At 40.9% G+C, this 14,785-nt stretch overlaps 1 protein-coding gene across 2 annotated transcripts in view; it reads right to left on the reverse strand.

The window, feature by feature from the left end:
* Window positions 1-14,785, reverse strand: part of coro7 (coronin 7) — a 97,695-nt gene that overhangs the window by 8,160 nt on the left and 74,750 nt on the right. The gene's annotated exons all lie outside the window — the stretch shown is intronic.

The following is a 14,785-nucleotide window of genomic DNA, read 5'->3' on the forward strand; positions in this document are numbered from 1 at the left end:
ACACATGCTAAATAGCTATAAAATAGCTATAAAAACCATGCCTGGCTGTTCATGAGAGTTTTTTTTTACTGCATGTGAAATCATGTCACGTTTTAATCTCATGAGATCTTTTATCAAATTCCGCAGCTTCACTCAATCAGTTTTACAATAATCTATAAATTAATAAATCATGCTAACTCGAGCAAATGTATGGACATTCCAGCCTAAGTGAAGCATTTTCAAGCATATAGGGGTGTTATTTCATGTCTTGAGGGCTCTCATAATGTTACAAAACACATTTCCAAAGCCATACATAGGTTATATTGTCTTATTTATGTCTTATGTCTACTATATTGGGAAATAGAAGTGTAAAGGTGACTATAGGGGTGTTATTTCATGTCTTGAGGGCTCTCGCAATGTTACAAAACATATTCAGAAGGTGAAAAACAGGTTTTCTATGTCTTATTTTCTCTTATTATGTCTACTATATTGGTAATAGGAGTGTAAAGGTGACTATAGGGGTGTTATGTCATGTCTTGAGGGCTCTCATAATGTTACAAAACACATTTCCAAGGTCATACATAGGCTATCCTGTCTTGTTTATGTTTTATGTCTACTATATTGGGAAATAGGAGTGTAAAGGTGACTATAGGGGTGTTATTTCATGTCTTGAGGGCTCTCGCAATTTTACAAAACATATTTAGAAGGTGAAAAACAGGTTTTCTATGTCTTATTTTCACTTATTATGTCTACTATATTGGTAATAGGAGTGTAAAGGTGACTCTGGGGGTGTTATTTCATGTCTAGAGGGCTCTCATAATGTTACAAAAAAGCATATTTATTTTCTGTTATGTATACTATATTGCATAATAGGAGTGATTGTAGGGGTGTTATTTCATGTCTAGAGGGCTCTAATGATGTTAATAAGGTATTCAGAAGAAGGGAAACAGGTTTTCTATGCTCTAACAATGAAAATAACCATGCTAAATCCTTGCACTGTTTCTAAAGAAGCGTTCTCCAGACTTCTGGAGATGTCATCAGCATGCTGTGTGACCATGTGACCGAGTGAGCTGTGGTTTTTCCTCCAGGTTGATCTCCAGAAAGCGCACGCCGTAAGAAGCATTCAGCATCAGAACCACAACTCCGACTAAGATGTGTGTATCTTATCATACACTTTGCAAACACGGTTTTGAGTTCAGTCGGAGGGAAAGGCGCTCCTCGTTGCTCGGTGGGAAAACAAACAATAAGGATTGCGAGGATATGGGGAGAAAATATGAGAATGATAAATTGAGCAGTGGTTCAGGTCAATGGCTCACAGGACTTTTATGAGGTAGGCCTTGGCTGGGGTGTGGAATGTTCTTTGGTTCTGCAGTCAGTTGCTGGGCCGGAACATACCCTGATCTCACGTTATTACAGCCATTTGAAGATCTTGGACACGGCTAATGGTTTTAGCCACACCTTCTCTGCGGTTCAAAGTCTCCTCCACAAAGGAAGGAATAATCCGTCCCTGATGAAATGGAATTCACCTCTACAGGTGGCTGCTCTTAAGCACTCCCGGAGGAAAAAAAAGGCTACACTGGGGTGACCAAATGTCCACTTTATACAGGACATATCCGGTTTTGTTTAGTTTTTTACTATATTGAAGTACATTAATCATCATTTATCACAGTTAAAATTTCTCTACCAGAGAGGAGAAATATGATCTCAGGGAAGAACTAAATTTGAAACACTTACTATATGCTAGGACTACGTTAAAAAGCCATAGCATTTCAGTATGTGGAATCAAACTATGGAATGGATTGAGTAAGGAAATCAAACAATGCACAACGATGAGCCAATTCAAGAAACAATACAAGCAGTTGATGTTTGCTAAATACAAGGATGAAGAGTCTTGAACCAGTCATGATGTGCTATATATATCACTATATTGACACTTACTATGGTACCCATTATGTCATTGTATGGTCATATCACCTCGTACTTCGGTACGGGAAAAATAAAATAAAATAAAATAAAATAAAATAAAATAAAATAAAATAAAATAAAATAAAATAAAATAAAATAAAATAAAATAAAATAAAATAAAATAAAATAAAATAAAATAAAATAAAATAAAATAAAATAAAATAAAATAAAACAAAATAAAATAAAAATATTTAAATTATTGAACCAGTCATGACGTGCTATATATATCACTATATTGACACTTACTATGGTACCCATTATGTCATTGTATGGTCATATCACCTCGTACTTCCGCACGGGGCAAAAAACAAACAAACAAACAAACAAAAAAAACCCTTAAACTATATTATGAAAGCAGGAAGTGAACAAATGTAACAGTTACTGATTGTAAAAGTACCAGATGGAGGGGTAGGATTTAATAAGCTTTGCTTCTTCCTACTCCTTTTGGACATGTGGAACTGTGAACTGATTATGGGATGCATTCAATTGTAATCTGATGTTCAAATGAAATAAAACCATTACCAAATAGTGCCCCAATATTTTGATAGTTGATAGTTAACACATTTACACTCCTATCACCCAACATAGTAGACATAATAAGAGAAAATAAGTTAATCCAATTGACCCGTGACACTAAAGCATCCTCAGTACTGATACTAATACCGGTGCTACTGCTGTATCGTAAAAGGTCTGCATTAAGTTATCAAAAGATCCTTTGAAACTGCCAGTTCCAGGATGCTCAGCATGCAGTTTCGATGAAGCAGCATGACGTCTCTGAAATATACTGAAGCATACTTGGTGTGTTTAATAAAGTGCATGCATGCCCACGCTGGCTACCCTCACAAGCTATTTCATTAGAAGGGAATTAGGACTGACGGCTACGGTCCTGAGAGGTAAGAAAAGTGAGGATTGCCAGAGGGAAGGGGTTAGTCTGCTTAGTCCGGACCTGTTCTCTTCAGGACCGGATCCTGGATGACTGACCGTTAACACAACAATGTTTATCCATGCACATGCCTCGGTAAAACATCAACAACCTGCAACAAGGTAAGCAACCTCTGGCTCCTGGGTCCTTTTGGTTGTGACGAAAGTAAAAAAAAGGTTACATTCATTTATTCATTTTCTACTGCTTATCCTCTATCCGCTGTGAGGTCTACGTGCTAACCACTCGTCTGCTGTGAAGCCCGCTAATTTTACTCATTCATTCATTCATTTTCTACCGCTTATCCTCACGGGGGTCGCGGGGGATGCTGGAGCCTATCCCAGCTGTCTTCGGGCGAGAGGCGGTGTACACCCTGGACTGGTCGCCAGCCAATCACAGGGCACATATAGACAAACAACCATTCACACTCACATTCATACCTATGGACAATTTGGAGTCGCCAATTAACCTAGCATGTTTTTGGAATGTGGGAGGAAACCGGAGTACCCGGAGAAAACCCACGCATGCACGGGGAGAACATACAAACTCCACACAGAGATGGCCGAGGGTGGAATTGAACCCTGGTCTCCTAGCTGTGAGGTCTGCACGCTAACCACTTGACTGCCGTGCAGCTGTGGACAGCTCATTAGCATTAAAGCTACACACGCAAAAAGTGCAGCTAACTTCTTTTCCCCCTAAAAATGTCTGATAGGTACCTTGTGAGGTTCTACTGTACAAAGCATCAGTATTCGCTAAAACCGACCCAGACTAGTAAGGCCGTAAAAGCAGTGGGGACCTTTGACCCCCATCTGTGGACCACAGACGTGGAACACACACAAACACAAACAGATGCTTGTTGATGGCTGCAGAAGACCCGGAAAAGACACGTTCCACGTTAACCCTGAGTGGTTCCGCATCAAGGGCCTGGTCTAGATGACCATTACATGACCTGAAGACTGGGTGGGAGGGGGGGTCGTGGGAACTTGTCTGCAGCCACCGTGGGGCACAACCGGAACTAGTCTCTTAAGGTCACAGAAGGAGAGTCAATCTTATGCTTGAACATCAATTAGGCTGCATGGTGCACAAGTGGTTAGCACGCAGGCCTCACAGCTAGGAGACCCGAGTTCAATTCCACCCTCAGTCATCTCTGTGTGGAGTTTGCATGTTCTCCCCGTGCATGCGTGGGTTTTCGCCAGGTACTCCGGTTTCCTCCCACATTCCAAAAACATGCTAGGTTAATTGGCGACTCCAAATTGTCCATAGGTATGAATGTGAGTGTGAATGGTTGTTTGTCTATATGTGCCCTGTGATTGGCTGGCCACCAGTCCAGGGTGTACCCCGCCTCTCGCCCAAAGACAGCTGGGATAGGCTCCAACACCCCGACCTTTGTGAGGATAAGCAGTAGAAAATTAATGAATGAATGCTTCAATTAGGCAAAAAAGTAAAATTTCCATATTTTTTACTAATTATGCGACATATTGAAGCACAAAACAGCATTATTATTAATGAATAGTGTCAGCGAGTGTCCAAAGAGCAAATAACTTATAGGTCGTTCCCGAAAGCGTGCCCCCCCCCCAAAAAAAAGACTTCCATCACGGGCGCCATGTTGCTGATTGTCACATGGAGCCGCGTTGTTTTGACTGACTTTTATCCGGGCGTAGACGCACACGTTTATCGCCTATCTGGCGGCGAGGCCGAGGGTCTGGTCTCTTCGTTCGTACTTGCTTATCTCTCTCGCTCATCCGTCAGCTCAAAACGCAATAAAGTGGACTCCTGCTCGGGATAAAACATTCAGAGCGGCAGGAAAGATGTTTCTCAAGGCTGCAAGTTGCCATCACACACACACACACACACACACACACACACACTAGGTTTGCTTGAATGTAAAGCAAGCATGATAAGTTCAAATCAGCTCTAAGGGGTTTTTTTGGAAGAAAGACCCACTTGGCCTCACCTTCCCCCGTTTAAGGAACTATATCTTCAGCGAGAAGCACTAAAAAAACCTCTCAGGACCCGACAGATTTACAAGAAGACACCAAAAAAAAAAGCAAAGATGAGAAGAGAGATGAGATTGTTTGGGTGTCGTAAATCATGACTTGTGTATGTGTGCTTTGAAATGCGTGCCGCTACGTGGGAGAGTTGGAGGACAGAAAGAGAAAGCGGTCGTTAGCGGCAACCGTGGCCTGGACTTGAAAAGCCTGAATGAGAAGCGAGCCCGTACGACAAAACGGACTTGAGCCCAGGCCCGATTGGTGACTTGCCCGCACGCCTGCAAACACGCAATTACCGTCTTTTTTTTTTTTTTCCCTCCTCTTTGCACTTGCCTGTCTGCTATATCTTGATCAGCCTGGAGGAAAACAGTCTAGTCTGGCTGTTTGTTTGTTTACAAACATTGTTAGCGCTTTCTTACATAAATGGGAGTAATAACACGGCTCAGTTTTACCACAATAAAGTCATTTTACAAGAATAATATTACAATATTATGAGGAAACTCATTTTTACTAGCATAAACATGAAATATTAAATAAAAAGTGGCTTCTTTGCCGCTTCACGGCGGACGAGTGGTTAGCGTGCAGGCCTAACAGCTAGGAGACCAGGGTTCAATTCCACCTTCGGAGTTTGCATGTTCTCCCCGTGCATGCGTGGGTTTTCTCCAGGTACTCCGTTTTCCTCCCACATTCCAAAAACATGCTAGGTTAATTGGCGACTCCAAATTGTCCATAGGTATGAATGTGAGTGTGAATGGTTGTTTGTCTATATGTGCCCTGTGATTGGCTGGCCACCAGTCCAGGGTGTACCCCATGTCTCGCCCCAAGACAGCTGGGATAGGCTCCAGCACCCTCGCGACCCTCGTGAGGATAAGCAATAGAAAATGAATGAATGAATGAAACGTAAAATTAATGGGCTGCACAGTGGATAAGTGGTTAGCGCGTAGGCCTCACAGCTAAGAGACCCAAGTTCAATTCCATTGGTTTTCTCTGGGTATTCCGGTTTCCTCTCACATTCCAAGAACATGCTAGGTTAATTGGCGACTCCAAATTGTCCATAGGTATGAATGTGAGTGTGAATGGTTGTTTGTCTATATGTGCCCTGTGATTGGCTGGCCACCAGTCCAGGGTGTACCCCACCTCTCACCCAAAGACAGCTGGGATAGGCTCCAGCACCCCCGTGACCCTCGTGAGGAAAAGCGGTAGAAAATGAATGAATGAATTAATTAATTTTACCATAATAAAGTCATTTTACAAGAATAATATTGCAATATTATGAGGAAAATAGTCATTTTACTAGTATAAACATGAAATATTAAATCAAAACTGGCTTCTTTGCCGCTGCACGGCGGTCGAGTGGTTAGCGCGCAGACTTCACAGCTTGGAGACCAGGGTTCAATTTCACCTTCGGCCATCTCTGTGTGGAGTTTGCATGTTCTCCCCGTGCATGCGTGGGTTTTCTCCGGGTACTCTGGTTTCCTCCCACATTCCAAAAAAACAAAACATGCTAGGTTAATTCCAGTTAATTGTTAATTCCATAGGTATGAATGTGAGTGTGAATGGTTGTTTGTCTATATGTGCCCTGTGATTGGCTGGCCACCAGTCCAGGGTGTACCCCGCCTCTTGCCCGAAGACAGCTGGGATAGGCTCCAGCACCCCCGCGACCCTCGTGAGGAAAAGCGGTAAAAAATGAATGAATGAATGGCTTCTTTGCCAATAATATGCCGATATTGTCCAACACTAAATGTCCTATGCCGATATCAGCTGATATCAATGATTGTCACATGACATATGAATCAGCAGTTCTTCCTGTTTGTTAGCTAGCTGTTTGTTTATTCAAGCATAATTGTACATGCGGTGAAAGTGACGTCCTGCATCGGTTTGATTCCCTATCTACTCATTGATATCAATTGATACCCATTGACTCAGCGGCTAGCAAGGAAGCGGAGATTCAAGCCTCTCGGAGCTTCTATTAAATATGAAATATGAAGCGTCATGACCTTCAGATGTTAGCTAAGAGCGAGCATCCCAGAGGCTAACGTTAGGAGCTAGCTTACTTCAGTACACTGTGGTATCATCCTGTCCATGTCGGACATCAATGTACATGTAGCTATTTTTAAACATGGCTTCATGATATTTTTATCACACCTGCATGTGTTTCCTATCAGGCTTTATGATATTGTTTTCATGCTGAGTAAAGTTGGGAATATTCCAGGCTTATTACTTGCTGCTCAGCGTTGGGACGGCACGCTCCCGTCATGTGCCTGATGGTAATCAAACACAAGCCTTTCTTTGTGAGGCTTGGGATTGTGGCCCCTTTGATTTAAGAAGGTTAGATTTGCTCCACACGACAGATGCAATGCTCTGCCCACCAGTTATTCCATATAACTGCCGCTTGAAGAGCAGAAAGACTCCGGAGCATTCCAGTCATCCTTTGTTGGATCTGGAAAACGAACCAATCATTGAGCCTTGAAAATGACATCATGTGACATCAGCGACATTGATCAATCTGTTCGACCAATGAGCGACCCCCCCCCAGTATCCCCGCCCCCCCATCTCAGGCCTCTCTGCACCCTCTTGTCTTCTATCCTTCTTATCAGCACCACAGTGATAAGATGTAATCCATCCTTTAGCTCCAGATAGCCGCGCTATCCAAACAGACAGCAGGAGGGTCTGGTGGACCACAGCTCATCCCAGTCCCTCGGAGAAACATTGGCAGTAAGCTCCGTGATATCTCCATAAGCCCTGGATCGTCTTGATCCGGAACACACACACATTAATGGCTTGTCCGGCTCAGGAACTCCGTGTTGACTTTCTGTTCATATTAGTTCATAGCTAGTTAAACTTCAACTCCTCCACCACAAACAATCTTTAAGGCCTGGACTCGGAATCAACCATGGCATGCACGCAAAAAACTCACATGTCATGAACATGAGTGCTCCTCCCGCCAGTTATTATGAATAGCTGCCATCTTGCAGAAGAAAAACTCATTGACTCGATATCAGCTACAACGTCCTGCACACGTCTGCTCAAGCAAGACCACGAGCATGCATACCTTGTGTCTGTCATATACTCCATGCAAAGGCTCCTCCCACCAGTTATTAACAACAACTGCCACCTTGCACAATACTAATACATAGAAAGACTAAAAATAATCCACAAAGTCAAAGCCCACGGTCTCCTCGCTCACACATGGGCACATGCGTGTGTAATGTAAATGTAATATACTCCACGCAAAAGCTCCTCCCACCAGTTATCAATGATAACCTCACATAACAAAAATAAATAGAAAGACTACAAATAATCCACAAAGTCAAAGCCCATGGTCTACTCGATAACACATGGGCACATGCGTGTGCAATAGGCATGTCATATACTCCACGCAAAAGCTCCTCCCACCAGTTATCAATGATAACCTCACATAACAAAAATAAATAGAAAGACTACAAATAATCCACAAACTCAAAGCCCATGGTCTAATCGGTAACACATGGGCACATGCGTGTGCAATAGGCATGTCATATACTCCATGCAAAGGTTCCTCCCACCAGTTATTAACAACAACTGACACCCTGCACAATACAAATACATAGAAAGATATATCTTTAAAATAATCCACAAAGTCAAAGCCCACGGTCTACTTGCTAACACATGGGTACATGCGTGTGCAAGGTCCATGTCATATACTTCATGCAAAGGCTCCTCCCACCAGTTATCAATGATAACCACCGTCTTACGTAACAAAAAACATAGAAAGACTACAAATAATCCAAAAAGTCAAAGCCCACGGTCTACCAGCTCAGACATGGGCACCTGCGTGTGCAAGGTACACGCCATATACTTCATGCAAAAGGCTCCTCCCACCAGTTATCAATCATAACCACCATCTTACATAACAAAAAACATAGAAAGACTGCAAATAATCCAAAAAGTCAAAGCCCACGGTCTACCTGCTCACACATGGGTACATGCGTGTGAAAGGTACATGTCATAGACTTCATGGAAAGTCTACTCCCACCAGTTATCAATCATAACCGCCATTTTATAAAACAAAAATAAATAGAAAGACTACAAATAATCCAAAAAGTCAAAGCCCATGGTCTACTCGCTAACACATGTGCACGTTAAATAGCCCAATCCACTCAAGTAGCGCCGTTTTTAGGAGGCGGAGATGCTGAAACTGAGAACATCTTCAGTCTCCTCCTGACAGACAAACAGTGACAAAGGCCAACATAATATTTTTCACACACGCTTCCATGACGGTACCAAAATAAAAGCGTTATATATTATGCAGCGCTGGGCTACAAAAGACAGTTTTATGGACGTGTTTGTCCTCAGGCTAACCAGGATAACTTCTGCTTGGACAGCATTTATGATTCCATATTTGTGTCATTTTCAGGTTCTCATTCCTGCTTTTCTTTAACGAGTTCCCACAGTAGCCTTTTCCTCGCCAGCGGGCTGCTGTGGGAAGAGCGGCAGAACGCGCTCCCGTCTCGCAGGAGCCCACACATGCTGGCGTCACAGCGTATTTAGGTGTGACGGGAAGACGCGGGGTTTGGCAGTCAAGGCATCTCGCTTAGAACGTACCCGAGAGAAAATGCCAATGCATATGCAGATATACTCACAAAGGGCATACTATTAGCCGGGGCGGGGGCCTCCATCAGAAATAATCCCGGGCCTTCCAAGGATGCCGCTGAGGCCCCGCAGCTTTAAACACTTAACTTAACTGACTCCACACCACGTCGGAGCTTTACTGGCTCCCCGGGGGCCGGGTTATGAAGCGGGCTTGGATGCAAGCTGGTCACAGCGCAGCGCCGCTCCGCACATGCAGTCACGGGGCGTAACGCGCGATAAAACGCCATGTATGCCTCGGTGCAAGCGGCTTTGGCCACCCCTCCGTTGGCAAAGCGCTGGTGGTTGTTGGCAAGCCAGGCCGAGCTCGGCACCGAACGCTTGAGAGAGGTTCTTCTTCCTGTTGGCGGACACAAACAGCCGTGGATAATGACTGGCGGCTGCTGGCAAACCGGGTCAAAGCTGTATTTAGTCATGTGCAGTACCACTGATTTAGTTTTAAACACATTTTTAAGCATTCTCCAGCATAAAAATGTCTAATTATAAGCCATTTAGAAGATACATTCAAAGACGTGATGTAGCATTCTACACTGGTCACCAAGTGTCAGTAATGTTCCATTGATGAGACAACAACAGGAAGTACAAAAAGAACAGCAAGAGGCTTTCCCAATGCTAATGTGAGAGTCTTAATGTCTTATTTGTGTCTTATTATGTCTCCTATGTTGGGTAACAGGAGTAAACAGGTGACTATAGGCATGTTATTTCATGCCCACAGGGCTCTAATTTAATTTTTATTTGGGTTTTTTCCGTTTTTTTTTTCCGGATTTTGGAGTCTCCACAGTGGATTTTTAATTATGTACAAATGTATAAACTGGTTTTCTATGCTTTGATTTATAAATATGTCTTATTTGCTCTTGTTATGTCTACTTTATTGGGCAATATGAGTGTATAGGTGACTATAGGTGTGTTATTTCATGTCCAGAGGGCTCTAACTCCATTTTTGTTTCTTTTTTTCCTGATTTTGGAGTCTCCACAGTGGACCTTTAATAATGTAAAAAAAAAATTTAGAATGTCATAAACTGGTGTTCTATGCTTTGATGTATAAATATGTCTTATTTGCTCTTGTTATGTCTACTTTATTGGGTAATATGAGTGTATAAGTGACTATAGGGGTGTTATTTCATGTCCAGAAGGCTCTAATTTAATTTTTGTTTGTTTTTTTTCCAGCTTTTTCCTGATTTTGGAGTCTCCACAGTGGATCTTTAATTATGTACAAATGTATAAACTGGTTTTCTATGCTTTGATTTATAAATATGTCTTATTTGCTCTTGTTATGTTCACTTTATTAGGTAATAGGAGTGTATGGGTGACTATAGGGGTGTTATTTAATGTCCAGAGAGCTGTAATAATGTAAAAAAAATGTATTTAGTGTGTAAAACTGGTTTTATATGCTTTGATTTAGAAGTATGTCTTATTTGCTTTTGTTATGTCTACTTTTTCTATGTTTTGATTTATAAATTGTTCTTATTTTCTCTTGCTATGTCTACTTTATTGGGTAATAGGAGTGTATAGGTGACTATAGGGCTGTTATTTAAAGTCCAGGGGGCTCTAATAATGTAAAAAATGTATTTATAATGTCAAAAAAGGATGCTTCAATTTATAAATATGTCTTATTATCCCTACGATATTGGGTAATAGGAGTATAAAAGTGACTATAGGGGTGTTATTTCATGTCTACAGGGATCTAATCATGTTAAATCCAATCCAATCCAATCCACTTTATTTATATAGCACATTTTATAAACAGAGTTTCCAAAGTGCTGCACAGACGAGTAAAAATAAAAAGTAATAATCCAAAACTAAAAGAGCATTTAAGAAATAAAATAATAAAATAGATATTAAAATATTAAAAACAAGAAACAAAGCAATAAAAGTATAAAAAACAGAACCAATTACAATAAAAACAAATAACTAAAAGACACAGGACCATACGACTCACTCTGAGTTAAAAGCCAGAGAATAAAAGTGGGTTTTAAGACGAGACTTAAAGCTTTCGATATTGGGGGCCTTTTTTACTTGGGAGGGCAGAGAGTTCCATAGTTTGGGGCCGACCACAGAAAAGGCTCGGTCCCCCCTGGTCTTAAGTCTCATCTTGGGCACCACAAGTTGGAGCTGGCCCTCGGACCTCAGTGACCGAGCTGGAGAGTAAACTTGGATGAAAACTTGGATGAAAAAAAACATCTTTAGAATGTGGTAAACAGGTTTTCAATACTTGAGCTATCCAAAGATTCCATTTATAAATAAGGAATGCTACTTGGCAGAAAGTGACTTATCAAGGTAGCGTCTGGAATCAGTTAATTGCCATAAAGCAGGGATTACTGTACTACGATACTAATTAGTCTAGCGTTGTGCTACTGTATACGGTGCTGCTGTGTCTATGTACATGAGTGATGATGCAATATGATGTTCACGTGGCTGTAGTTGACAGTGGTGTGGTGTGCTTTACTAAATATTTGTACTGCAACAACTCCGTGTTTGCAAGCAGAAGCGTGCATCTGTACACAAAAACATTACATGCGGTCGGCAGTTTGTCGTGGAACCATCGCCCCTCCCCGCCGTGCAGCAAGCACACAAGCCACAAAAGTCAGATAAATAAGTCGCCCTCGGCGTGAGGCGATAACCCTGGCCTTGGTGCTGTGGTTTGGTTTTATCGCGGGCGGGTGTGATAACTGCTTGACTGTTTTAGGAGACTCTTTTCTTCCATCTGGACTCCATATTCCCCCCCTCCTGTACTTTGTACAGTCACGCCTTACAGACGGCGAGGGCGTGGCTTCAGGCGACACGCGCCGGAGGTGGCCTGAGGGGGGTGGAGGCCGCTACGTTTCATGAACTGTTGTTCTCATCTGAGTCGCTACGCCTCCGGCCTGAGTGTGACATCACCGCCTTCCCTCCCCTGAGCCGAAATACGGCCTGCCTGCAATTATTTCCTCTAAATTTCAACAGAAGCAAAGGCGGACGGTGTCGTGTTGCTGGATAATACCATAACCTTCCTGGAAAAAGTTGTGCTGACAACATTGTTAGAGCCCTCTGACATGAAATAACATCCCTACAGTCAACTTTACACTCATCTTACCTAATATAGTAGACATAATATGAGATAATAAGACATTTAAGAAATAGAAAGTCGGTTTACAACTTTTTAAATACAGTCTTTCACATCATTAGAGCCCTCTAGACATGAAATAACATCCCTACAGTCAACTTTACACTCCTATTACTCGTTACAGTAGACATAATATGAGATAATAAGACATTTAAGACATAGAAAGTCTGTTTACAACCTTCTAAATACAGTCTTTCACATCATTAGAGCCCTCCAGGCTTGAAATAACATCCCCACAGTCAACTTTACACTCCTATTACCCAAAATAGTAGACATGATATGAGATAATAAGACATTTAAGAACTAGAAAGTCTGTTTACAACCTTGTAAATACAGTCTTTCACATCATTAGAGCCCTCTAAACATGAAATAATATCCCTACAGTGAACTTTACACTCATATTACCCAATATAGTAGACATGAGATAATAAGACATTTAAGACATAGAAAGTCTGTTTACAACCTTCTAAATACAGTCTTTCACATCATTAGAGCCCTCTAGACATGAAATAACATCCCTACAGTCAACTTTACACTCATATTACCCAATGTAGTAGACATAATATGAGATAATAAGACATTTAAGACATCAAAAGTCTGTTTCCAACCTTGTAAATACAGTCTTTCACGTCATTAGAGCCCTCTAGACATGAAATAGCACCCCTATAGTCACATTGACACTTATATTACCCAATATAGAAGACAGATAATAGAAAATAAGACATTTAAGACATAAAAAACCTGCTTACGGCTTTCTAAATATGTTTTTAAACATTTTTAGAGCCCTCTAGATATGAATGGTATAATAATGTGTTGGTAGATAATTCTGCAACTTTACTAGATGATGATGTGCTGACCAGTAGCTTGTACACACCTCACAGTGTGTGTAAAAATAGAGGTCATACTCAGGAGGAGTCAAGAAATTCATTAATGGATATATCTACTGAGCGAGTTGGGTATGATGAGGTGACTATAGGGGTGTTATTTCCTGTCTACAGGGCTCTAATAATTTTAAAACTCATTTAGAAGGTCATGAGCAGGTTTTCGATGTGCTTAAGTACCAGAATACCAGAATAAAAAATTAACACAACAGTTTCCATTAGTCTTTCTTAGTTATGACAACTTAATTTGAAATTGCTTTGAACCAACAAACAATATTGCATTGCACAAATTAGCTTTTCCTCTTCACTCAAAGCTTATTTTAAGTAATGCTTACCGAATAATTGTTGTCATAGCGACAAGTTTTTAAGTTCGTAACTCAAATATGAAATATGTTAAGTCAACTGACTTAATCATTTTATTCAAAGTAGTTTAATTTGTTGTCTACTTAATTATAATAACAATGCACACTTTTTAAGTAGCAGTAACTTAATATATATATAGTATATATATGTGTGTGTGTGTATATTATGTTACCAAGCTAATTTTATTAAGTCATGGCAACTTGAATTTTGTTTTAAGCTTACCAACAATAAAATTTGAGTGTATATGACATTCTAAATTAAGTTCATGTAATAGCCAACATTTGGGGGGCTCTATTAATGCAAAAAATGTATTTAGAATGTCAAAAAAAAACAATGCTTCAATTTATAAATATGTCTTATTATCCCTACTATATTGGGTAATAGGAGTATAAAAGTGACTATAGGGGTGTTATTTCATGTCTACAGGGATCTAATCATGTTAAAAAAACATCTTTAGATCTTAATTTTATTAAGTCATGGCAACTTGAATTTTGTTTTAAGGTTTCCAACAATAAAATTTGAGTGTATATGACATTCTATCTTCTCCCTGTGCATGCGTGGGTTTTCTCCGGGTACTCCGGTTTCCTCCCACATTCCAAAAACATGCTAGGTTAATTGGCCACTCCAAATTGTCCATAGGTATGCATGTGAGTGTGAATGGTTGTTTGTCTATATGTGCCCTGTGATTGGCTGGCCACCAGTCCAGGGTGTACCCCGCCTCTCGCCCGAAGACAGCTGGGATAGGCTCCAGCACCCCCCGCGACCCTTGTGAGGAAAAAGCGGTAGAAAATGAATGAATGAATGACATTCTAAATTAAGTTCATGTAATAGCCAACATTATTATTTGAACATAACTTAAAAAAATAAAGTTAGCAAACTTGCAAAGTTTATCTAAATCAATTAATTACATTTTTTTTACATTGCATTCATGTATAAAATCAAGTGGTGTCAACAG

The sequence above is a fragment of the Doryrhamphus excisus genome, chromosome 15 (assembly GCF_030265055.1).
Source record: "Doryrhamphus excisus isolate RoL2022-K1 chromosome 15, RoL_Dexc_1.0, whole genome shotgun sequence".
Lineage (NCBI taxonomy): Eukaryota > Metazoa > Chordata > Actinopteri > Syngnathiformes > Syngnathidae > Doryrhamphus > Doryrhamphus excisus.